The sequence below is a fragment of the Diceros bicornis genome, chromosome 29 (assembly GCF_020826845.1).
Source record: "Diceros bicornis minor isolate mBicDic1 chromosome 29, mDicBic1.mat.cur, whole genome shotgun sequence".
NCBI classification, from domain to species: Eukaryota; Metazoa; Chordata; class Mammalia; order Perissodactyla; family Rhinocerotidae; genus Diceros; species Diceros bicornis.
Genome location: NC_080768.1, coordinates 35,238,794 through 35,263,730, shown reverse-complemented (window position 1 = coordinate 35,263,730; position 24,937 = coordinate 35,238,794).

The window sequence follows — 24,937 nt, the reverse complement described above, 5'->3', positions numbered from 1 at the left end:
GCATCCTTTGCCAAAAATATGAAAGAAACACACTCACAATATCCCTCTGACCTCTTCAAATAGGGCTGCAAAAATATTCAAGGCAGTGTAGCTCAGACTTGGCGGATGGGGCTCCAATCCCACCTTCAGCACTAACTGGCTGGGTGCCCTTGGGTAAGGCACTTAATGTCTCTACCTTTAAATTTCTTGTCAGCAGAGTAAGGAACATGCCAAAACTGCCTTATAGGGCTTTTGTGGGGATAACAGGAGCTAATCTGTGTAATGTGCTCAGCACAGTGCCTGGGGTCACTAAGTAAGCTGTTATCGTTAAGGAAGATCAATAATAGCTATTATGATTATTGATCACACAGTCCATAACTGTGAGCAGAACTGAAAAGGGCACATTCAGAAACAACTCAGAGAGAGGCCAGAGGTTGTATTATAAGCTCTCTGGGGCCCTGCCCCTTGTCCGTCCCTGCGCTTGAGGACGGGCCACTTGAGACCAAAGAGCTCACTTCCTGAGCTTGGCGGGCACACACCTCCCATGGGTTCCCCTGGGCAGGAGTTCACCATTAGGTAGGAGGCGATGGGGAGGGCCAAGAGAGAGCCTAGAGAGGAGCAAGCTAGAAATCCCTCCGTAAATCAACTCCCTTCTGTAAGCAGTCATTTTCAGCCTGGACACAACATTACTTGTTCTAGGTTAGCAGTTCTGAAAATTGTTCTCAAAACTTTCTTTCAATTGGGCACCCCAACGTGTAAGTCAGGAAAGGTGGAGCAGCTCTGTTGGAAGTGGGAAGAGGAGGCTCCTGGAGCACCCACAGGCTCCTCGTTGAACTCCTCCCCACAGGGGACCCTGTGTCCCTGCCAAAGAGCAACAGTGTCCTTAGACTATAGTTTGAGAAACATTTTCTAAGAGAAACAAATATATATATATGACGTGAACCCTGCCCTTAGGGATTTTAGAGTCTAGTGGGCTGGCAGCTACAGCCTTGCACTGGCTGGCAAGCGAACTCCAATGTCCTGTGGAAGGTTCAAACCCTCACAAGGCACTATGGCTACCTCCTACAGAACCCCGAGATCCCTCCGCTTTTATGCTGCACCCTAGAGGAACTGGGAAGAGATGCTGGCGTTGTTCACCCACTTCAGAAAAAGAATCTTTTAGGGCCGGCCTAGTGGCGCAGCGGTTAAGTTCGCGCGCTTTGCTTTGGCTGCCTGGGGTTCGCGCGCTTTGCTTTGGCGGCCTGGGGTTCGCAGGCCCAGATCCTTGGCGCGCCCCCGATGCACCGCTTGTCAAGCCATGCTGTGGCAGCGTCCCATATAAAGTAGAGGAAGACGGGCACGGATGTTAGCCCAGGGCCAGTCTTCCTCGGCAAAAAAAATAAGAGGAGGATTGGCATCGGATGTGAGCTCAGGGCTGATCTTCCTCACAAAAAAGAAAAAGAATCTTTTAAAATTAATTTACCTTTCACAACACCTCTGGGAGTCGGGGTTATTATTATCCCATTTTACCAATGAGGAAACTGAGGCTGAGGACATTTAACTTGTCCACAGTCTCCCAGCTAGACAATGCTGGAACCAAGATTCAAACACCAGTCTTCCTGGTTTCAGAGCGTGGCAGCCTGGACTCGAGCCTGAGGCTACCTCAGTTCAGATCCCTCCTCGGCCACTTACTAGTTGTGTCTCCAGCCTCAATTTCCTTGTCTGTAAAGTGGGAACGATGATGACGATGACACCTGCCACCCTTAGAGTGGGTGCTCAACAAGAGTTAGTTGCTGTCTTGGGATCACCAACTACTAGGTTATGACGAGTTCTGTTCAATTCATTCTGTCACTTGTCTAGCCTGTTAGAGAACAGTGCGTGGCAGTATGCGGCTAAGGAGCAAAATGTGTGGAACAGAGAAGTAAAAGCCGTAGGCGTTCAGAGAAAGGGCACTGGAAGTGCTTGTCTGTGACTGCTTCATAAATGCTCGAGTACTCCTTGTGCAGAAGCCATGCTGAGTTCTCTGAGTCAGTCCAATGTCAGCACATGTGTTGCCAAAGCTAGCCTTCCAGCGACCGACTGCTGGGAGCATGTCCCTAACGAAGCCAAGGGCCACATGCAGCCTTCTGGGTGGACCAGTTAGCTGTGCCCCAGACAGCTAAGTCTCTGGGCTCTGCCCATAAACACACAGTGCCCTTGGGGCCCTGTGCCACATCTCCATGCCTGGAGGAACAACTCAAGGTGTGTGTCCCCATGATGGTGGGATGGCTGGTGGGAGGGGGGAAGGAGAGAGCATCATGGGCCAGAAGAACACATGGTCCAGGTCCTGGGGAACCGCTGGACCCCGGTTCATCATGGCCCAAATGCCTTTTCCTAGCCCTTCGACTTCAGTGATTTCTCAGTGAATCTTTTCAGGGCTGAAGGTCTTGAACGCTCCTTGACATTCCAGGGACTCCAAAGGAAAAAAGAAAGAAAGAAAAGAAACAAAGGAAATCAGGGAATTTCCGGAATTCTGCCATCACACTTTCCACACCAGCACTCAGACAAAACGTGTGCTTCTAGGGACCCAAGAACTAAAGTGAAATGGGGAAGGAGAGAGGGAAAAGAACTGCCGGGACTTCTCTCCCTAAGTCCACATACCTACCACACACACCCATCAGCCAGAAAACGCCCTCAGCCCAAGCGCCTCGTTTTGCTCAATAAATGTCAAATGATCGCAAGAATGTCCAGTGCCCGGTCCTACCTCTCCGGCTGTGGTCCCCAGGGTCGCTTCTCTCCCGCTTTTGCACCACCTGCTACAGCGGATCCATCACCTCTCCTCGGGAAGGCGAGTGAGTGCCGCTGGTCGGGGAGGGGTTCCGCGGAAGGAAGGGGAGGGCAGGCGCTGAGATCACCGACGTGGGGAGGGGATGGTCTCCGAACCAAACACTCGGTTCGAGGGAAAAGGATGTTTTGTAATTCTTGGCTTGAATTTCCAGAGGCAGAACAGGAAATGTCCGCTGGGGCTGGGAGCTCAAGGGAGAAGTCGGCCGCCGTCTCCCTTCAGAGGCGACCTTCCCAAGTGCTCTCAACTGCGGCCCCGTCTGGAATTGAAAGCTCTGTCTGAATTCTCGTGCTTTTCGCCGCTTACTCTTTCTTCCAGCCCTTTTTTTCCCCCCTTAATCGAACGTCAGCTTCGTTCCTGACATGCTGGAAAAATTTTCCTCTGCCTATAAACTTGGCTCAGGAACACTCTCCTTGTGAGAGAATTTCTCCCGTTACACAGTTCAGTTTTAAAAGAGAGCTATTAGTTTTGCCAACTTTCGTACTAGGGAAATTTTTGATGGATTATTTTCCCCCGAACCTCTGTATTGCAAGAAATATACACACCCACATCCCTCTTGATTGATTTTTTTCCCCCTTCTAATTGAAAAATAATAACAATAGATTGCCTTGAAAATGTTCTTCAACTATGGGTTCATAGGGTCCTTCCCAGGTCAGCCTTCTCCATGCTCACATCCCTGCCCACAGTGCCGTGAGTGTGCGCGCGCGCGCGCGTGTGTGTGTGTGTGTGTGTGTGTGTGTGTGTGTGTGTGGTGTGGTGAGGAGGGGTAACCATGGCCTTCAAGGCCCTCTCTTGGTTCTAGGTCTTTCTATGATGGTAACACAGGAATCGGCTACCTTTCCCAAATGGAGTCCAGTTCTAAGTTACAGACTGCATCCCCAGCCCACCAGGGATGGGGCTGGAAGACTCCTGGTTGTAATTCTTGGAGGTGCTGGGGTGGGGTGCCTGGGGGTGAGAGGCCATCCTAAGATTCAGTTGTTGATAATCGCCTGGAGGGGCATGTCTGTGACTTGTCAAATGCTACCACAAATTGGGAACCTTTAGGGTACTTGTTGACCCCTGCAATAAAACTCAGTAGTTCTCACATTGCTAATTGGGAATTTGTTCACAAACAGGAAATGAGAATGTCTCCTCTGCTCTATTTATTAAAAGAAAGTGGGTAATAAATTAATAGTGTAAGCAAGATTATAAGAAGAAATATTTTTGCTAATTCGTCAGGTTAGACAGTTATGAATGTTTTAGAAGTATTCTTCGTTTACAGAAGTTATACTGTATAACAATAGGCTGAGGCTAGCAATTTTTAGGTTAAGTCGATGTACTGATTACATGTTATTTTTATCTAGTTAGGGAAGCAAGGCTGACCTAGGGATATTTTTCTGTCCTAGCTTGTGTTTTGTACCTGAACTTGAAAGTAATTGAAATGCATTTATATTCTGAAATTTAGAGATTCTATCATTTCAGACTCATTTTGGTGTGGAAATAATCCTAATTAACAAAATTTAACCCATCATTAAAAGTATTTCATTAGACGGTTATTTTATCTTTTAACGTATTTAAACACAACAGTAAAATAAACAGAGAAACTCCCTCACTTGGTTTTTGTCCCCAAATGATCCCAAGAGTCACACTCTGAAAAGAGACAGACAGATTGAGTCTATTTGATATCTAAACAATAGACAGTGCATGTTTTTAAAAGATGGATCATGCCCCTAATTGAGGGCAAAGGTCTAATTCCATAGACTTGAAGAGTGTGTGACTCGGGGGGCACAGGGACGTGGGATGCTGCCAGGCAGACTAGGCAGGTGGCACTTCTGATTCTCATCTTGAGAGCACGATTCACTAGATAAGTCACCTCTTTTCAGTTGTTAGACTAGCTGCTTCGATATCATGAAAGTAGACACAGGCATAATGATCTCACATTGGGCAGTAAAAGATAGAGCTGAAGGTGAGATGAAAACCCAGTTTTTCAAGGTCAGAGCTAGACAGTATTGCACAGAAGGCCACAGCTTGGATTGGTTGTGGGTGAGGGACCGTACTGAATTTAGCTAGCCACATAGCACTGAGTACCTACTGCGTGTGCCAGGTCTGTTTGAGGCTTCCTCAGGTGAAAACAGCTTTAACACAACAACCCTGAAGGTATCGGTTGCTCTCACTTTACAGAAGGGGAGCTGGGGTTCTGAGAAGTGTATTTTGCAATTTTACCTGTCAGTGTCGAGATTGTTCATGATTTGAGTTTTTTAAAAAGATTCATTTTTTCACACTGCCTGTCTAGTCTCCCAACTTCCTACCATGTTTCGTATTAGAATTGCAAATATCATCCATTCATTCATTCCAGTGAATAAACATTTACTGAACATCTATGTCCATAGTACTGGGCCAAGAGACGAATGCCTCAAACTCTGCCTTGGGAATGTTTTTAATCTAGTAGGGGAGGAAGTAAAGATACGTGTATCATCTGATGCAGCAGTTCCACTCCTGGTATATACTCAAGAGAATTGAAAACATATGTCCACATAAAAACCTGTACACAAATGTTCAAATTTGTGAACATTTGTTCACAGTGAGCATTATGCGTAATACCCGCCGATGGAAACAACCCAACTGTCCATTAACTGATGAGTGGATAAGTGAAATGTGATATAGCCAAACAATAGACTATAAACAAAAACGAGGTTTCTTTTGGGGATAATGAAAATGTTCTAAAATTGATTGTGGCAATGGTTGCACAACTTTGTGAATATACTAAAAACCACTGAATCGTACACTTTAAAAGGGTGAATTTTATGGTATGTGAATTACATCTCAATAAAGCTATTGCAAAAACAATACACATATCTGAAAAAATAACTATATCTGTTTTTTTGGTAACCCACCTCAACTTCTACAGTGCCGTAGTCCATGAACAATTTCTTGTTTCCTTGGCTCTTTTGAGATTTTATTTTGAGAAATTAAAGACACTGCCTGAGAAAAGAAAAGATGATGTGGAAGATTCAAGGAAAGAATCATTTCTTATAGGAACAAATTATTCTGCATATCGTGATTCTTTGACAATCTTCCTTCTTTTGGGAAACAAACATCCCCACGTTCTCTCCACCCTGCCCTCTACCAAAATTCATATTCAAGAAAAGGTTTTAAAAGTATAATTACACTGAGATTTAGGAGACTGACAACAACTACTGTATGTGCATTTAATTAATGAACAAATTTTTGGTTGTCTTAAGCTAATGAAATAAATTCACTCGAATTTTTCGTGTCTCAAAGTGACCAAACTCCTACTGTATTCCAGGTACCCTGAAAGGTGCACTAGCTAAGAGTCTGGCAGAGGCAGCAAGCAAACAAACAAATGCGGTGGAGGGTTCCAGGTGCTGTAATAGAAAACACAGGTATGAGAAGAGCTCAGTGAGGTCAAGGAGTGTGTGGTGTGGGGAACGGCTGGAGTGGTCACAGGGAGGCCTGTGGCGTCCCTTCTGTAATTGATGGGAACCACTGCAGAGTTGAAAGCAGAAGAATGTCACGATTTAGAAGAGATGTCCTGAGAGGCACTGGGAAATGCCAAAAATGGCACTTTCACTCTGGAATTCCTGGCAATTGGGTGAAAGAGGTTTCATTATTATTATTGTTGTTATTTTGAAGGATTATGTAGAGGTAATTTAGTAGCAACTCTCTGTTCCCTGAAATATTTGCAGGGTTACAGAAGGGAAAGACAATTCAATTGCCCTTCTTTTTTTTTTTAGATTTTTTATTTATTTATTTTCCCCCCAAAGCCCCAGTAGATAGTTGTATGTCATAGCTGCACATCCTTCTAGTTGCTGTATGTGGGACGCGGCCTCAGCATGGTTGAGGAAACGGTGCGTCGGTGCGCGCTCGGGATCTGAACCCGGGCCGCCGGTAAGCCACGGGGCCGGCCCTCAGCTGCCTTTCTTGAGAGGCCGTTACCAGAACAATCTTTGCCCGCTGTGAGTCAGATGTCATTCTTGTGTATGCCCAGTAGATGGAGGCATTGCTGTTCCAGAAAGAAAACTCGTTCCAAACTTGGTCTTCCTCGCTGCTCAAGGCAGCAGAGCACCCCAAGCGGCTGCCATTGATTCCTCTCTGCACCGGGCAGCAGAAAGACAAGCAGCCCAGAATTATCGCAGTAGAGAGAGAGCATGGGCTGAGCGTTGGACCAAGCCGTGTCCTAAGCCAGGCTCCTGGCCTTAGCAGAGTGACATTGAGCGTGTCACTTCACCTCTCTGAACCTCAGTGGCCTCATCCAAAAAGTGAGGATTTCACAGGCCCACCATCTCTTACCCACATTTCCAAACTCCCGCTGTCTGAAAACCAGAAGCATTTCCTAACTCCCTTAGCCAGCAAGACCTGACCTAAACTGACCTGACGTTATGTATTTTTCTACTTAGTGCGACTATTCTTACTTTCACCGTAAAAAGGGTTTATATGTTTGATTACAAGGTGCTCCCCTAGCCCACTGGGGGTTTGATATAATGAAAGGTATATTTCGCAGTAACACCTTTCTAAAATCTGAAAAAAATGGAATTCTGAAGCACACCTGGCTTTTGGGTCAGAGACTGTGGACAGTACTGAGTGCAGGCGCTGTGAGGGTAAAAGGAGGTGACTTGTCCAAAGCAGTTAGCACAACGTCTGGAGGGTCCTCCAGGGGGCTTCTCTCTCACCTGAGCCCATCAGATTTGGGGCTGGCAAATAAGAGAAAGCCCAGGGGGAAAAAAGGCAAAGAGTCCCTATTGACGCGTTCATGTCATTCATTCATATGACAAGGATGTGTTAAGCACCTACTACATGTCAGATATTTTGTGATTAATAATAGGCTTGTAGTCTTCTGCTGAGCCTGTGTTGTCCTTAGGGGTAAACTCAGGGATTGTCTTGGGCTCCATGCATTACTCAGGCTGGTGGGAGGCCAGAGAGTCCCCCAGTAAGGCAGATACAGGAGGCAGTGGCTGCACCAGATGCTGCTAAAAGAAAAAAGAAAGATCCTGTTCCTAGACTTGGCCCACACTGTGGCTGCCTTTTCCACCCATCCCTAAACTTAATACTATCTTTGATTTTCACTCTGAAGATTTCACCTGGTTAAGCTTCTTCCCTGGAGGAGGGGTGGCTGATGGAGGCAGAGGGCAGGAGGTGTGGCTCGAAGGCAGCTCACGCCCAAGCATTTTTTGACTGGAGTAACCAGCGTGAAGGCGGGGCAATCTCACTCTGCTGCTGGTTTAGATTCACCACCAGTGTGATGGAGATAACAACATCGGGCTCTGCCCGCTTCACCATCCTGTCTCTCGCTGCTGCCTCCTTCAGTGACATCAAGTACTTGCAATTCTTCAAATGTGCCAGATTCTGCCTTGCTTCCCTCCTTTGCACATGCTGTTCCCTTTTCCTGAAACTGCCTTCAGCACCCCCTCCCTCCTCTCTCGTTTGATTCCTGTTATTCCCTCAGTGCAGCCTAGGGCTCAATTACTCCACATGCCTTGTCTCCCCTTCCTTTCCTGTCAGTGCTGGCCGTCCCACGTGACCCTGTGCACACTGCCATCACAGCACTGAACATACTGCACTGGAATTGTCAACATCAGTGTCTCTCCTGCCACACCTCACCCACCACACACATGCATGCGCGTGCGCGCGCGCGCTGGCAGCACCTTGAGGGCACACCCTATTCTTCCTCATATCTTTAGTATCACTAGGCTCACCACTCAAATAAATGAGTTGGTTGATTGAATGAATGGTGGTAGAGATCGATGTTACTGTATTTATGAAAGAGCTTTGAGCTCTTGGCAGGTATGATAAGGCTCTACAGAGCAGAGCATGACATAAATCTGCAATCACTGCAAGAAGAAATCTGAGACCTGTTTTGATGTCAGGTCCTTGCCCTGCACAACCCATTGCTTCATCCCTGGGGCAGAGACTCTATTTGTGGGAAGCACACTGGCCTGGAAGTCCCAAAGCCTGGACCAGGACCCACATCTATCACCAGCCAGCTGTGTGATCATATGATCAGATCACACAGCAGCTTGGCCTCCACCTCCCTTATCAGGGCGACCAAGAGTCAGAGCAGCTGCTCCCTAGAGTTCCTTTTTCTTCTCATAGTCTGTGACTTTATTTTGAATGCATAGAGCTGTCGATTCACAGAATGCATGATGACATCTAACCAAATTTGCTAGACCTAAAAATAGGGGGTGTGTGTGAATGTGCACCCAAGTGCACCCAAGCAATGTGGGTGGTGGGCAATTGGAAAATTGCCATGCAAACACTTCTACCTTTACAGATTGATTTCTCTTCTGTCTTCAGGAAGTCTTTTTTTAAAATTCAAATAATTCTGGGTGCCACCTTGTTACCTTAAAATCTCAGAGTTTCGAAGCTAGAAAGGAATTTAGCAAGTAACAGCCAGTGCTCCTGTCAGCACCTTGCAGGGGTGGTTGACGGATGACTGGGATGGGACAGGCTGTGACGGGCACCAGGGTAGTGAGCCCCAGTGAGACCTGCAAGCTGTTGATAGGAAGGTAAGGAGGTACATTAGGAAAGTTTCTCCTACCTTGTTAGTTTCTCCTCTAGCCAGTATCCGTAACGCAAAGATTTCTACAAAAGCAGAGCTTCTGTTCCAAATACAAGGCATTCTCCACTTCCCCATTCCATTCTCTAGGCTTCCCACACACCAGTTGCTCAAACCAAGGATCTAGAATCATTCTCTCCTTTCAGAGAGAGAATACTCAATCCATCAGTAAATCCTGTCATCCCTTCCTCCAAATATATCCCCAATCTGACCACTTCCCACCACCCACTGCTAAAATCCAAGTCAGTGTCACTGTCATCTTGCTGGAACTAATGCAACAGCCTCCTACTGGGGCCCTTGCCTCTACTCTTGTTCCCGTAGATGACATCTCTATTCAGCAGCCAGAACCATCTTCTCCAGTTAAAACCCTCCACTGGCTCCCCGTTGCTGGTATAGGAAGATCCAAACTTCCAACCACGTTGCCAGGCCCCTGCCCACCTCTCCAACCTCACCTTCCAGGCTGCAGCCACGCTAGCCTTCCTTTCCCTCCCGCATGCCAAACATTGTGCTGTTTCAGGGCCTTTGACAGTGTTACTGCCTCTTCCCCCAGATCTTCATACTCAGGCCCACCCTTAACATTAGTGGGCCCAGGACAAGGGTACAAACGGAGGCCCACATACCAGTAAACACTGTCACTTAAGATATGTTCTAGTCTCTTACCAAGACAAATGCCTTCATTATGACAAAATTGAAAAATATATGTAAACATATGGTTTTTATGACTAAGTTAGGAAAATACAAAAGACACTTGAATTTAATTATTGTGCATATTTGAGTGTTCTGTTGGTTGGTTGGTGATATTTAAATGAGTAACAAAATAGAGACATAGATTATTCATAACTTATATGTTTATTTCACAAAAATTCATTTTTTGCTTTCATTTAAGTGAAATCACTATTATAATCATTTCCAAATAATTTGTGTTCTATTGAGATGAATGATATAAAAGACTTTAAAAATATTATTGCCCTCAAAGTGTACAAAATTTGTGTATATTATCATTAAAAAGTAACTGAAAGTAAAAATTAAAAATTAAAATGGTTTTCACATAGGATTTCAAAAAAGTTATTTTTCTCAAACCTTTGAAATTATTTAAAAATAAATAAATACATATTATAATTAGTAAGTATGAAAATTTTAACTTAGAATTATTTGAATAAAGCTGAAGAGCTTTTGGGGGAACTGCGTCTAAAGTATATTAAATATTCTTATAAAAAAACGATTCTCAATATTAGTGTTGAATGTCCATATGGTTGTCAAGGTAAAGAATTGGTATGCTTTGAGCATCTTATATCCAGACCAGCATATATGTAACTTTAAAAGAAATATGAATTATTTAACATCACAAAATGCTACTTGCACACCATGTGCAAGTGTTGCAAATACTGCTCTAATCCATGAGCATCTCCAGAACACAAAGAAGAACAAAAAAATAGATGCTAGGAACTCTGGGAAGCAATTCTTTATGCAAAAAACTATTGCACTGATGCTATCTGAGAAGAAGGGTTTAACAAGTTAATTAATCTGTCCTTTCTCTTTCCTAAGCACTTGCAGCATCCTAATCCTCTCCATACTATTTGCGTTCAGAAGCAGAGATGGAGAAGCATTTCCCTGGAGTCCAAACAGTGTTAAGTAATGAGGATGCTCAGGGTCCTCTCACACAGGGCCTAGGGCAGGGCCCCCTGTTGCCTTGGTCCAAGGGTAGTTCCATCCACAGAGTCACTTCCTTCTATGTCTCACAGACCTTCCTTGACCACCCTGACTAACTGAAGGGGTGCCCACTTCCCCACCCCGGTCATTCTCTATCGCATTGTCCTAGATGCTTTTTTTCATAGCAATTAACACTACCTGAAATTACATTCTATCTTATTTGTTGATTGATTATCCTTCTCCCCCAACCATGGACTTTGTCATGTGTACTTTATATACTCAGCCCTTACAAGAGAGCATAGCACACGATAGGCCCTCAACAACTATTTGTTAGTAATGGAGCATCTCTGACCTTGTAATTCTAGAGGTACTATAGGAAAGTACGTTTGCTTATGTGATGCGTTAATGTTCACACCGTACCTGCTCATCCGTGCCCACAAGCTGCGATGTACGAAGGTCACCTCAGGGGCTCTGAGGTTAAGAGGTTTGTCAATGGGAGCAAGTGGTAGAGCTTGGACTTGACGCCAGTCTTCTACCGGTAAAATTAGGGTTCTTTCCCTATCCCGCTGGAGTGAAGAAGGGGCCTTGAGGGTTTATCACGCTGCCTTGAAACGTACAGCCATGGTGAGCAGCCCCACGCATTTCTTCCCCTAGAGGGCAGTGGCTGCACACACATGGATGCCTGACCGATTTGGTCCACTAGAAGGTAGTGATGGGTGCCCACATGTTCACCTAGATTTTAGAAGACCCTGGTTACATTCTGATCACACCAAAGACTGTAGTAGCAGTCTTAAATCTCATTAGCTCTGTGTATTTCCAGGAAGTCTGGAACTGCTTAGATGGACCCCCTGCCTATACCCCATCTTTTTCCAAGTAGAAAGTTAGAATTTAAAGCCAACACATCTCTGTTCCTTTCTGCTTTCAAAATCTTATTACCAGTGTTTCTAATCTCTGCACTACTGACATTTTGGGCTGGAAAATTTTTTGTTGTGGAAGAGCTGTCCTGTGCATTGTAGGTTGTTTAACAGCATCCCTGGCGTCTATACATTAGTTGCCAGTAGTACTCACCCCACCCCCCCGCCACACACACACAACTGTGACAACCAAAAGTGTCCACAGACATCACCAAATGTCCCAGGGGAAGAGAGGCGTGAAATCACCCTATCCCTCTGGTTTGAGAACCACTGCCTCGTTGTAAAAAACAAAACCCAAACAGCCCATGGAATAGATGTCATGGAGTCTAGTTGTGAATTGTGCTTCAGGAGACTGCAGAGGAGGAATTCACAAATGTTCTCAACACAGGATCTCGCGATTTCCCTGCAAACTTTTCTTCCAGTGACATTTAATTTTTTATCATCTCCAAATGGCAATCATTTGCAAATTAAGTGGTGTTTATCCTCCTGGCTATGAACTCTAAAAGGAGTGTAGGGGATTTTTTTTTTTTCTGTCTGCACAGTTCTTAGTCCCTGGGAGTCATTTATCTCCCTTTTATTGCTGTTGCTCCTCACTTGGCCTCCCCCTCCACCAGACAGGCTTAATAACTGGCAATCATCACATGGCAGGGCACAGCGGTCGGCAGCCACCCCCGCGATGGGGGAATCAGACGTTCCACAGAGCCTGAGCGCTCTGGAGCCACTGTTTCTTTTGTTTTCTCAGGCAGACTGCAGTTTTGTCTCTTGGCTCTCTCTGAATGAAGAGAATCTTAAAACATCATGTGGCTGCAAATGGCTTCATATAAGCTGGAAGGAGCAGTAAACAGGAAGTCAACAGCAAAGGAGAAATAAAAGTGATCCGTCAATTAGGCTGTTAGAATGACTTAAATCCCCCCCTAGGCATCTTAGGGGAAAGCTGGGCTGCATTAATCAGGCCTAGGCCCCAGAGCGGAGCTGTAGGGAGGCCTGCCTGGAGCCAGCCATGGGTGTGAGTGCCAGACCACTCTGAGAGCCAAAGATCTGCCAGGAGAAGCAGAACAATGTGGCCCACATGCATGTGTGGAAGTCATCAGAGCCAAGTTGCAGAACTTACATGACAACTTTTTATCCTTTCCTGGATTTGGATGAAAGGCTGCACTGTGAGTGGAGAGTACAATTGCACTGGTGTTCCAGTCCCATGTCTGGCTGCTCTTGTTGTACTCTAGGCTTTCAGAGTCAGAAAGAGACAGCGCACAATGTTCTTGAGACATGCTGGGCACTGAGATTCCAGCTGTGCCGTGGCGTCCACTTCTGGGGACTCTGGCTGCCCTTCTCAGCCACCACTTGGCACCTGTGGCTTCCGTACCCAGTATCCTGACCCAGCGGTGCCCCCCCAGAAGAGGAATCACTGCCACACTGGTTTAGACCTTGGTCCATCCTGCCCAAGAGTCTTTCCTGAAAACAGCATCACAGAGAATCTTGGGGATCGTAGTGACTTCTTTGATGTCAGTCTTAAAGAGAAAGGATGCCTTCTAAAACTGAGAGAGAAGAAGAGAGACAGAAGGATACCAGTCTTCTGGTGTCTTGTTGCACAAGGAAGGTCAGATTGTGCAGACAAGGAGTTAAAAAAAAAAAATGTAGGAGGTGGCAGACTAGTTCGAAATTAGAAGGTTAAGAAACATATTTTTAGGCCGGTTTCAAAGACTACCTGGGGAAGGCAGGGTATGCAACATATAGAACACTATGATTAAAAAGTAGCTCCCTCTCCAAGCCCAATTCCTCTGGTCCACTTATTTCGTCATAGATTATTCTGCAAATCCAAATGCGGAAGTGGCCGGGGTTGTGTCTCCATACCAGAGGTTCAACTGCGGATGGTGGGGACATTTTCAAGGAGGCCCCTGAAAAGACTTGTATTATACATCATGCGAAAACAACAGGCTGATGGCGGAGCTCTGACCTCAATGCTTCTGAACTTGAGTCTTCGGCGAGTTGTTTTCCAACAGTTGACACCCTTGTGACTAAACCAAAGAGTAGAGATCCTGACCAGGTTGTGAAGGTGGTTGGTCTCAACTTCTGTTTCAGCAAAGGCCCACCTCCCTGGAAACACTCTTGCTGTCTGGGCAGTGGCCTCCTGTAACGGAACCCCTTGCAGGAAGCAGCCATTTCTGCTCTCTCCACTCACTGCGTGGAGTGGGGGGGCCCAAGGAGGGGTCACAAACCTCCCACCCAGGCTCAGACTTCTGTTTTATCAGCCTCTGCCTGATTCTCCATCCTCTCCATAAGCAGTCCCAGCAGGAATTGAGCAATCACAAGCAATCACAAATATATAACTTTGCAACAACTTGGATGCTTATGTAGTAAGCATGGATACACATTCTGCTGGAGTGGGGCGAGGCTTTCAGGAAAATTTCCATTTCCCAGATAAGCTAAGTGCTAAGACTTGACCCAGCCTGTCATCATGGACAGTGAGTGAATCCATGGACAAGAACCTCTGCCATGTGTCTGGGCTCTGTTTCGCCCTGCGGGTCATATTAAAGAAGCCGACACACAATCCTGGATTCTGTGAGGTTACATTCTAGTTCAACTCACAAGACCAACAAATATGCAAGGCCAAGCTCATCGTATAAGGCCACATGACCATTCTGGCCCTCAGTGAGGTCAAGCCTGAACATTTCTGTGGAGCTATGGCAGTTCGTTAAATAATATCTCACAGGGTTATTTAATCTTTCCTGTGTCACCCACTAGGTTATAACTCCTCCAGAGTAGGAAGCACCACCTACCCTTCTTAGGTGCACACAAGAGTGCACACACACACACGTGGCTTCTAGCATAGAGCTATACACACAGTTAGGTGCTCATTAGGCTGTGACCGAATGCTCCAGTAAGTATAATTGTGTGGAACAGAATATAATTGTGATAGGAGTTTGTGTAAGAGAGCAATCTGGGTGGGCTGGAGTAGTTGGAGGAGGGAGGCATCAATGGAGATGCAAGAGGCAATTGACAGTAAACATACTGTGGTTCTCTTTTTTTTTCCTTTTGAAAGTAGTGATTAAAGATAACATTTAAAAAATTATAAACGTGTATATGTTGATTATAGACAATTTGTAAAATAAAGAAAAATGTAAAGAAGAAAATTCAAATCACAGGTAATTTGACCCTCAGACATTCGTAAACACAGAATATATAATTATAAACTGTGACAAGTGCTATGAAGGAACAGATGAAAAAGAGAATCAATAACGGAGGACCTGTTCTAGAATAGAGGAGGCTTCTCTGAGGATGTGACGTCCAGCTGAGACCTGAAGGATGAGGGTGAGACAGGTGAAGAGAGGGAGGAAGAGCATAACGGGCAGGTGTGAGGTAAAGAACACGTTTATATATTTTTTGTGTGTGAGGAAGACCAGCCCTGTGCTAACATCTGCCAATCCTCCTCTTTTTGCTGAGGAAGACTGGCCCTGGGCTAACATCTGTGCCCATCTTCCTCTACTTTATATGGGACATCGCCACAGCATGGCTGGACAAGCTGTGTTGGTCCGCGCCCGGGATCCGAACCTGCGAACCCCAGGCTGCCGAAGTGGAGCATGGGAACTTAACCACTATGCCACCGGGTCGGCCCCAAGAATATATTTTTAAAAATGGTAAATCATGACTCTCATATAAATATAAAATGAACATGTGTCAAAGATTTTATTTAACTTGTTAACTAATGAGAGGACCGGTAAGATGTTACAACTGGCTCAAAGGAGAATTCAAGGTACCCACACTTATCAATCAGGAATGCTGAAATGAATATGTAAATAGATGCCAAACTGGATGGAGGAAAATCAGCTGTCCCTCCCTTGGACAGAATTCCCTGGCATACAGATAGTAATAATTTGCATTACTCTCAATTATCTACAGCTTATAGAGTTGTAAACTAGCTCAGAGAAAATGAAAGATGGAGATAACCAGGATAAGTAAGCTAGTCAGGACATCCACGAATTTCCCCCCACTTCAAAGTGTTTCCCAGTTTTTCCTGACATGTGCAAATGCCCTGGGGAAGGAAAGAACGTAATAGAACTGCAAGAAGAGGAATGTTGCTGGGATGTAGTGAGCAGGGAGGAGAGTGGGTTGAGATAGGGGTCATGGTGTCCATTTCAGTTTGTAGCCTGCGGTTTTCATTTAACGAGATAGAATGAATATTTCCCCATATCATCAAATATCCTCTCGAAGCATGATTTTTAATGGCTGCACCATGTTCCCTTGTAGTGGACTCATCATAATGTATTTACTAACCCCTCCTCACTTATCCATTTAAGTTGTTCTCACTTAATATTCTTGTACATGAATCTTTGTCCTCACATATCTCTGATTATTTCCTTAGGATAGATTTCTATAAGTAGAATCTCTAGATCAAAGATTATTTTAAAGGTGTTAACAAAAACTGCTTTCAATTGCAATGCTTTAGGAAAATATTGAGGCATGGAGAGGTAGAGGCTCCGAGATTAGCTAGAAGGCCAGTGTAAGGAGCTGTGAGGTGGGAGGGTCTGAACTAGGGCCAGAGCAGGGGGGTGGAGTGGAGGGTGGGAAGCGAGAGGCGGTCCAAAGCAGCAGCAGTTCCCGAGTCTGGCTGTGTAGAGTGTAGAGTGGGGAGCAGATGACTCCAAGGCATTGGGCTTGCAGGTGCCTAAGACACACTTTGGAAATGGGCATATTTGGAAGAGAAACTAATTTGAGGGAAGAAGACATGTTTATTTTTGGACGCGGAGGGTGTGGGGTAACCATCCAGGAGCATCAGGGCAGAGTCTGGGCTGGAGAGGTAAACCGGGAGTCGTACAGAGATCTGCTGGTGAGAACCAGGAGAGAGGGGATGCCTCTGGGAGAGGAGCCCTGGCAGAATCCCCCCACTCAGGGGCACGCTTGGCAGACCCAGCAAATAAGCAAGCAGGAGACAAGAAGGTCGGAGAGCGTGTATGGGAGGCAGGTAATTAACAATGGTAAATACTGCCTGAGGTCAGAAAGAAGGAAGACTAAGGGAAAAAACCATTGTGTCTGGCCAGCAGAAAGTCACAGTGGCCTTGATGGGAGAAGTTTCGATAGAATTGTGGGGGTGGAAGTCAGTGGTTAAGGGAATAGGAGATGGAGGCACTGAGTGTCCACCACAACGTGGAGGATTTTGGCAGCAAAAGGAAGAGGAAAGTCTGGAAATTAGCTAGAAAAGAGAGTCCAACATTATTTCGTGTATGTGTCTTGTTCAGATTCCAGCCCAGCAGCTTCCGTCCTCCTTTCCACATCCCCTACCACAGTTTCCTCTGCTTATTTTTCAATCCCGAGTATTTTTTCAACCTCAGAGGATACTATGTGGCTTCATATGACAAGCACTTAACACAGAGCCAGGCACACAGTAAGTGCTCAATGTGTTAACTATTGTTATTATTTTTATTAATTAATAGCCCTTAGGAAAAAATATGCAAACTAACGGAAGAAAAGTATTCCAGGGAGGAGTAGAGCGAGAGTGATGATGAGGTTAAGGAGGAGGTGCTGTCCTTAGTAGGGATTCATTAGACACATATTAGGTCATTTCTTCTTTTCTCGGCCTCGATTCTAGATCTATTGTTGACTTAATTCTAGATATACTGTTTCTGTGTAAGACATCCTAAAGGAGCCTGCATTTTGTTAGTTTGCATGTAGCTTTGAGACTCTTCTCAAAGATTTCTTTCTGCATTCTTATTCTTTGCTCTGAGGTCAGTCTGAGTTTTCGGTCTGGCCCTGCCCCCTGGAACTCTGGAAGAGAACAAAGGAGAACTCCGCAAGGGACGAGATTTGGGAAGACAATGTGCAGAGGGGAAATAAGCAAAACACTAAACATGTGAGCAACTTGCAGCAAATGCAAGCAAGGGGCAGAGGTGCCTAAGAGCCCGAGTCTTCAGGAGTGGACTGGGAGGGAAATCCCAGCCAGCGGTCAACAGGGAGGATCTGGGCAGGAGCCAAAGCCCAGAGGATTCTGTTTGCAGGTCAAGGTGTAGGAACAGTGTAGGCCGAGGAGCAGAGCGGGCAGGTCCTACTTTTCCTGTAGCAAGATGACAGAATTAATCCATGCTGCAGCCAGGCTGTGCAGAGGAGATGTAATTAACTTATTTTGTCTAAAACTTTGCTAGTCTTATCCACTGAGCCCTCTTTATCCACTGGTTAGAAGGCAAAAAGGTAACTAATTGTCCAACCTAGTTCAAAGCTTCAATAATTTAAACAGTCCCTTTGGGTAGAGTTCAGTGTGTCATGGATAAAAATGCTCCTCCCCCTACTTGTCACCCTGAGATAGCATCTGGGATACAGAGGAAGAGCTGTGTGTGGCTTACATGAGGGAGGGCATCAGACGCGTCAGCATCCTCAGAGGTCCAGTGAGCTTTCTCGTGTCTTCCTGGTTGCTACTTGCCCTGATGGCCTTCTCAGGTGAAGCGGAGGCTGTTTAATATGCCATCTGGCCTCTTTTGGCGTGACCAGAGCTCAAAGCACTCCCAAATAAGTTGACTTGGCTCTCCTGTTGCTGCATGCCCCTCAGAGGACTGTCTGTGACTGCTGTTAGGTCCCAGAGCCAGGATTCCACTCCACAGCCCTGGCTACAGAGACATCCTTCCAAGTGATAATTCTTGTCTTTCTCCCAGCAACATCACTGGTTGCATTTCTTTTCAGTAGCAGAAGCCCTGCTGTTACAAAAGCTGACTGTCTCATTGCTTGATTTTATAACTGGGCTAAATGTCAGCCTGGGAAAAAAATATCGACCATTAACGCTACCCATATAATGAGATGAGAGCCCCCTGAATTTCTCTGCGTTGACTGATGCTTTTGGACCAAATTGTTTGAACTGACCAGTTGTCTTGGCATCCGGGGGACATGGCTTTTTTTGGCCAGGCCTGAAAACTTGAGAGGGCTTGAGAGGTCTTTTATTTCAAACCCTCTACACTCTGTGCTCAATGAGTATGGAAAGTGTTGCGTGTGGAAATTGCCTGGGAGACTGCGGGAAACGTTGCCAAAAGAGAAACTTTCCAGTTCTTAGCTTTCAAAGTGTGTACTGTGCCATATGTCATGAGGTAATCCAGATTCTCTGAATGGGGGTGCCACAGCCAATGAAAGCGGGGACTTGACAGTCAGCAAATACAGTTCTAGTCACTAATCAGAGGCAAAAGAATTGCTAGGAAAGAGCAAGAGAACGGGTGACTAAGAGTGTAAGGAGCACAAAATGGAAGGAGGCTGCCCTCGGGCCCAGAACTTCATTTTGTTGAGGAGGAGAAAATACGCTTGAAAGTGTGCCTGAAGCAGCGTGTTAACGTTAACGGATACCATCTGGAAATCAACAATACTCGGATTTTGTTTTCACAGATTTGTACCGAAAACCAGTTCCAGCCAGGGAACCTCAAGTCTCAGAAGTTTCCAACAGGGATCTAAGATATAAACAGTCACTGGGCAAAATCTGCAGTCGAAATGACAGATGAAGGCTGTTGTCTTGTCCTCTTTATTTAAATCAGGAGTTGAGGTCAGACGTGACCAAGTGCACGGAGATGTGAGAGTCTGTGGTGACGCATTTTAAGTAGAGACCATCCTCAGAGACAGGCAAAATTTCTTCGAGACTTTTCATTCCCCTCAGGTAACTAATGTCCTCATCCCACCCCGGTTTAATTGCCCGCTCTGCCCCGCCCCGCACTCCCCCCTCCCCCCCACCCCACTGATTTCAGTTCTTGGAGGATAATGATTTAATGGGTTTGCTAGTCTTTTTCCTCAACTACTCTACCCACTCTCCATATTTGCATTTTAACAGGGCTTTTTGGAGATAATACCTCTAAAAGAATTGTCTGAATCGTGGGAATTTTTGGCAGCAACCTGGTGGGCTTAGGCAGGTGGGGAGGAGGGGACTGCATTTTGGGAGTTGGTACATCTCTCAAATCACCTTCTGCAGACAGTCGCTGCCTGCACATGTGCATTCCCTGGTTTGAGGCTGGCTGTGACCTCCTTTGGCTGGGCCTCCCATCTCCTTCCATCTCCTGGCAGGGTGAGCAGGGGTCACTGTGAAATTCTTGCTTTTCTGTGCAGCTCAGAACATGAACTATTCTACATTGTTGGCCGAGAACAATTAGGGCAGGTTTCCTTGGGTAACTGGGCAAAACACAGGCCCCATGCATAATTCCCTGCCTGCATGTGGCTATTTCCAAACAAATTTTCCAAGCAGAAGACCTCAGCTTCTCAGAGAGCCCCCAAGCCTGGCTTGTTTCTCTGGTCCTGCCGTGGACTGGGATTCAGCAAGATGGCAGTTGCATGGCAGCCCAGATACACCTGAGTGCTTCCTGCTGTTCCGCACTGGGCTTTGGGTCCTTCTTGTACCGGAGAAGGTCACAGGCTTATTAATTAGATGGAAAGCAAAGACAGACAGGATACAAATTTTCCTAGAAAGACACTAGCATGGTGTGATGTCAGCACTATATCCACCTTTTAGCGCTGATTATGGTCACTCCCCTTTCCTGCTTCCTGAGGACGACAGTTCAACATGAATTCCAGCACAATTAAGTGAACTGCATCAGACAGAACCAAGCTTCAGGGGGGTGTAGGACTCAGAGCCCACAATGCACTGATTTTTTCATTTGACCTCTCAAAGAAGTGCTCATGCAAAGCTGCTGTTGGGAATGCACAGAATTTCCTGGTTTTATTTTTATTTGTATGCATTGTATATTTTGCATAATACTTTATTTTTAGCAAAAACATTCACATTTATAATCTCATTTGAGCCTTACCAGAATCACTTGAGGTAGGTAAGGTGGGGATTAATTTTTCCCTTTGGTGAATGAGGTATCTGAAACTCAGAGAGCTCCCACAGTAGTAGTGAACAGGTAGGACTAATCCCATGTTTCCTGGCTTCTAATTTTTTTTTTTTTTGGTGAGGAGATCAGCCCTGTGCTAACATCTGCCAATCCTCCTCTTTTTTTGCTGAGGAAGACTGGCCCTGGGCTAACATCTGTGCCCATATTCCTCCACTTTATATGGGATGCCGCCACAGCATGGCTTGACAAGCGGTGCGTCTGTGCGCACCCGGGGTCCAAACCGGCGAACCCCCGGCCGCTGCAGTGGAGCGCGTGCACTTAACTGCTTGTGCCACTGGGCCGGCCCCTCTAGACCCTATTTCTGTTGAATCAAATCACTTTTCATTAAGAACCAGTGAGAGCCATGGGTTGGTCAAACTCCATCAAATCTGCTCAGATGGACATGTGCTTTTTCTCTGTGCAGCATCTCTTCTTTGGGAATCACCTTGCCCCCAGTTCTATAATATTCATTTGGTTTGGCTATGGGAGAACCCACCATGTCCCTAACTGAAGATATGGAACCACAGCCTGGCCAATCAAAGTATTCTGTTATCCTGGCCACAATGATTGGCTCAGGTATGAGCACATGACCTAAGCTGGCCAATCACAGTCTTCTCTGGGCTTTTTTTAAAGCTCTTAGGAAAGATGCACTCTCTTTCTTTGGGTCCTTGCTGACATGAAGCATAAGTCTGACTGGGAATGAAGGCAAGCAGAGACAACCAGAGCTGAGAGATGGAGAGAGTCCTGATGTTATTATTTGAACTATTGAGTCCAGCTGTGCCTGAAACTCTTCAGTGAGTCAATAAATCCCTTTTTTGCTTAAGCCAATTGGAGTTGTGTTTATGACACTTGCAAATGAAAGGAGTTATTGACTAATAAAACTGCCATTTCTCTCTCTCCCAGAATTAGGAAATTGCCTCTTTAAAACTGTTTATTTGTAGTATGCTTTATTCCTTTTCACTCACAAAAAATTGTGAGACAGTTTATAAAACTAAGTAGGAAAAATAGGCAAAAAGCCGAAAATCAAAGGGTAGGTTTCATACATAAAATATATATCATATGTATATGTATAGCACAATCTTTATATTAAATTGACAAAATTATTTTAAAAATTATAATACCAAGTATTATTGAGAGTGCTAGGAAATGAAAACTGTTGGAGAAATTATAAATTAGTGCAAACTTTCTGGAGAGAAATTTGGCAATGTTTATTTATATCCAGTGCTTGTCCATAACCAACAATTCGACTTTTAGGAATTCATCCAAAGGAAACAATTAAATGAAAAAGGATGTCTGCAAAGATTTAGTTATAAGAATGTTATAATCACCAAAAATCAGAAAATAGCCTGAATATCCAATGATAAGTTATGGGTCAAAAAAAGGTGTGTCCTCCCATTGGAATACCATGTATTTATTGAAATAATATTCTGGTCTATTATTTACTGACCTGGAATAATATTCCACATTGTACAATGGCTTTGGACTAGCACATCTAAATTTTCCCTAAGCCATAGCTAGATTCAAATAAATTGTTCACTCTTAACTCCATGTTTTTCTAAAAAACAAAACAAAAAAACCTATTTATTGGTTGTCATAATTAAAAAGGGAGAAATATGGAAGTGGCAAAAATTGCCCTTCTATTCTTACAGTTTGGGTATTCTCGTTTAGGTCAAATTTGGCTCTCCATAGCTGTGTGGTTAATCATTCCCTCTTGGACTATGTGCTATCTATACACTCTTCATTTTTCAAACACATGGAAGATTATTTATTGGCAGTGAGTTGGGTCTCAAGCATCATCTATTCTAGACCGATGGTCACCAAAATGTGTATATGCTCAAAACAAACCACTGGGCTGTAAGAAGAAAATTTTAGAATTTCTATTTATGGATAGCCCTTTTTCATTTTCTATTTCTGATGTGTTTTATAATGTATATAATATAACTTGATAGTATATAACAGATAAGTATACAAAGATTGCTAAAATGGTTTTGATGATAAAGGTGTGTTCTGGTTATCTATTGCTGTGTAACAAACAAACAGAAAACTTAGTGGCTTAAAATACCATTTTATTTTGTTCACAAACTTGTAGATCAGAAATCTGTGAAGGACTCACCTGGGCAGTTTATCTTTGCCCCAAGCAGCATCAGTTGGAACAACTCAACTAGATCTCGAAGATCCACTTCCAAGACGGCTTATTCACATGGTTGGCAAGTTGGTGCTGGCTGTCAGCTGGGAGCTTAGCCAAGGCTGTCAGCTGTTGGGAGAGGGGAAGGTCTCAGTTCTTTTCCATATGGCTTATCCATTGGGCTGCTTGGGCTTCCTCATGGAATGGTGGCTGGGTTCCAAGAGGGAATGTTGCAAGAGACAGGAAGCAGAAGCTGCTAGTCTCTTAAGGCCTGGAGCAAGAAAATACCATAGCATCACTTCTACCATCTTCTCTTGATCAAAGCAGTCCAAGGGGCCATCCAAGATTCAACAGGTGGAGGTATAGACCCCATCTCTCAGTGAATGGTCTGTCAAAGAATTTGTGGCCATCTTTAATCCACCACATGGTATGTGATCACAAATGTCTGAAGACCACTAATTTACATAAGCAAATTATGCACCAGCAGCTCCATCCCCAGACTGGGGCTTAGCTCTCTCATATAAGGAATCTCTGGCCGTCAGAAGTTGGTCTGCTCCCACTGGTGCACCTCCCCAAAGCTGTTTCATCAGAAATGAAGCTCAACTTTTTCTCTTAATGGCTTATTTACTCTAAAGGCATAGACAGAAAAATATATGTGGATAATGTGGGGGAAAATAGAGCGTAATTCTTACTGGCATCACTGCTTTATCTTGCTTAATAAAACAGGGTTTGACTAATAATAGACATAAAACATTTATCTGTTCAGGTCTTGATGACCTATAAAAAATTTCTCTTTTACAATAGTATACTTTAAACCAAACTATATTGAATATTAACCTAAATATAGTCAGAATGACTTTTATGACTCAAAAGGATATGATTCTAACAGTGTTCTACCAGAAATTTCCCAGTGCACAGGCTGACACCTGCTTTTCCTTTCTCGTCAATCAAGTAAAATAATTATAAACAGAACTTTAAGATTTCTCCTATATAACATAATATACTCTTGAGGAAAATATAGTGGGTTGCTAAACAGTATAAACCTATTTTTGTAAGGAAATGTATGTGAGAGAGACAAGAGTAAAATTTTTCACTATTTACGATCTTAAATTCAGCCATTAAGAAGAGAGGATCCTGAGAAGAACCTGTTGTTTTCCTGAGCAAGATGATGAGTGAGGGTGCAAATTAGAAAAAGTGAGATGATGAAAAGTTGTTTTTCATGAGAAAAGGAAGAGGAGTCTGAAGGAGGCAAAAGCAAGAGGATGAGCTGGGTTTTTTTTTCTTTCTGTGTGTGTGTGTGCGTGTGAGGATGATCGGCCCTGAGCTAACATCCATTGCCAATCCTCCTCTTTTTGCTGAGGAAGATTGGCCCTGAGCTAACATGTGTGCCCATCTTCTTCTATTTTGTATACGGGATGCCACCACAGCATAGGTTGATGAGAGGTGCGGAGGTCCACACCCGGGGTCCGAAACTGCGAACCTCAGGCCGACAAAGCGGAGTGCGCGAACTTAACCACTACACCACCAGGCCGGCCCTGAGGGTGAGCTGCTTTAAGCCGTGGGCAGGGGGTAATTCTGCTGCCTGGGCTGCAGGGAAGGTCCTCCAGGTTGCCACAAACCACTTGGTAAAATCTGAATTACTTGGCAATTCTTTTAGGTGCTGCATTGTCTCATTTTGGGGACAATTTTGGGTGATGTTGACGACCCAGGCTAAGAACAAGGGTGGCCTAAGGAAGTTCAAGTCACTTGTGAGTAACATCTGAATAGGAAAAGTCCAAGATATACAGACACTGAATTGCGACAGTAAATATCCCTGGATAGTGAATTACAGATGATATTTATTTCATTCCCTCTTCATTTTTGTATTTTTTAATTTCTCTATTAGTTGTGTTGCTAAAAAGAAATTAATTTGAAACAAACATTGACTTTGCAATCAGAAAGACCTGTGTTAGAACCCAGCTCCACTCCTTCTTCAGCTTGTGATTTTGGGCAAGTTCCTTATACTTTTTAAGCCTTAGTTTCCTCATTTGTATAAAAAGAATAATAATTGTACTTTACTCATGGGTAATTGTGAGGATTAAATGAAATAAT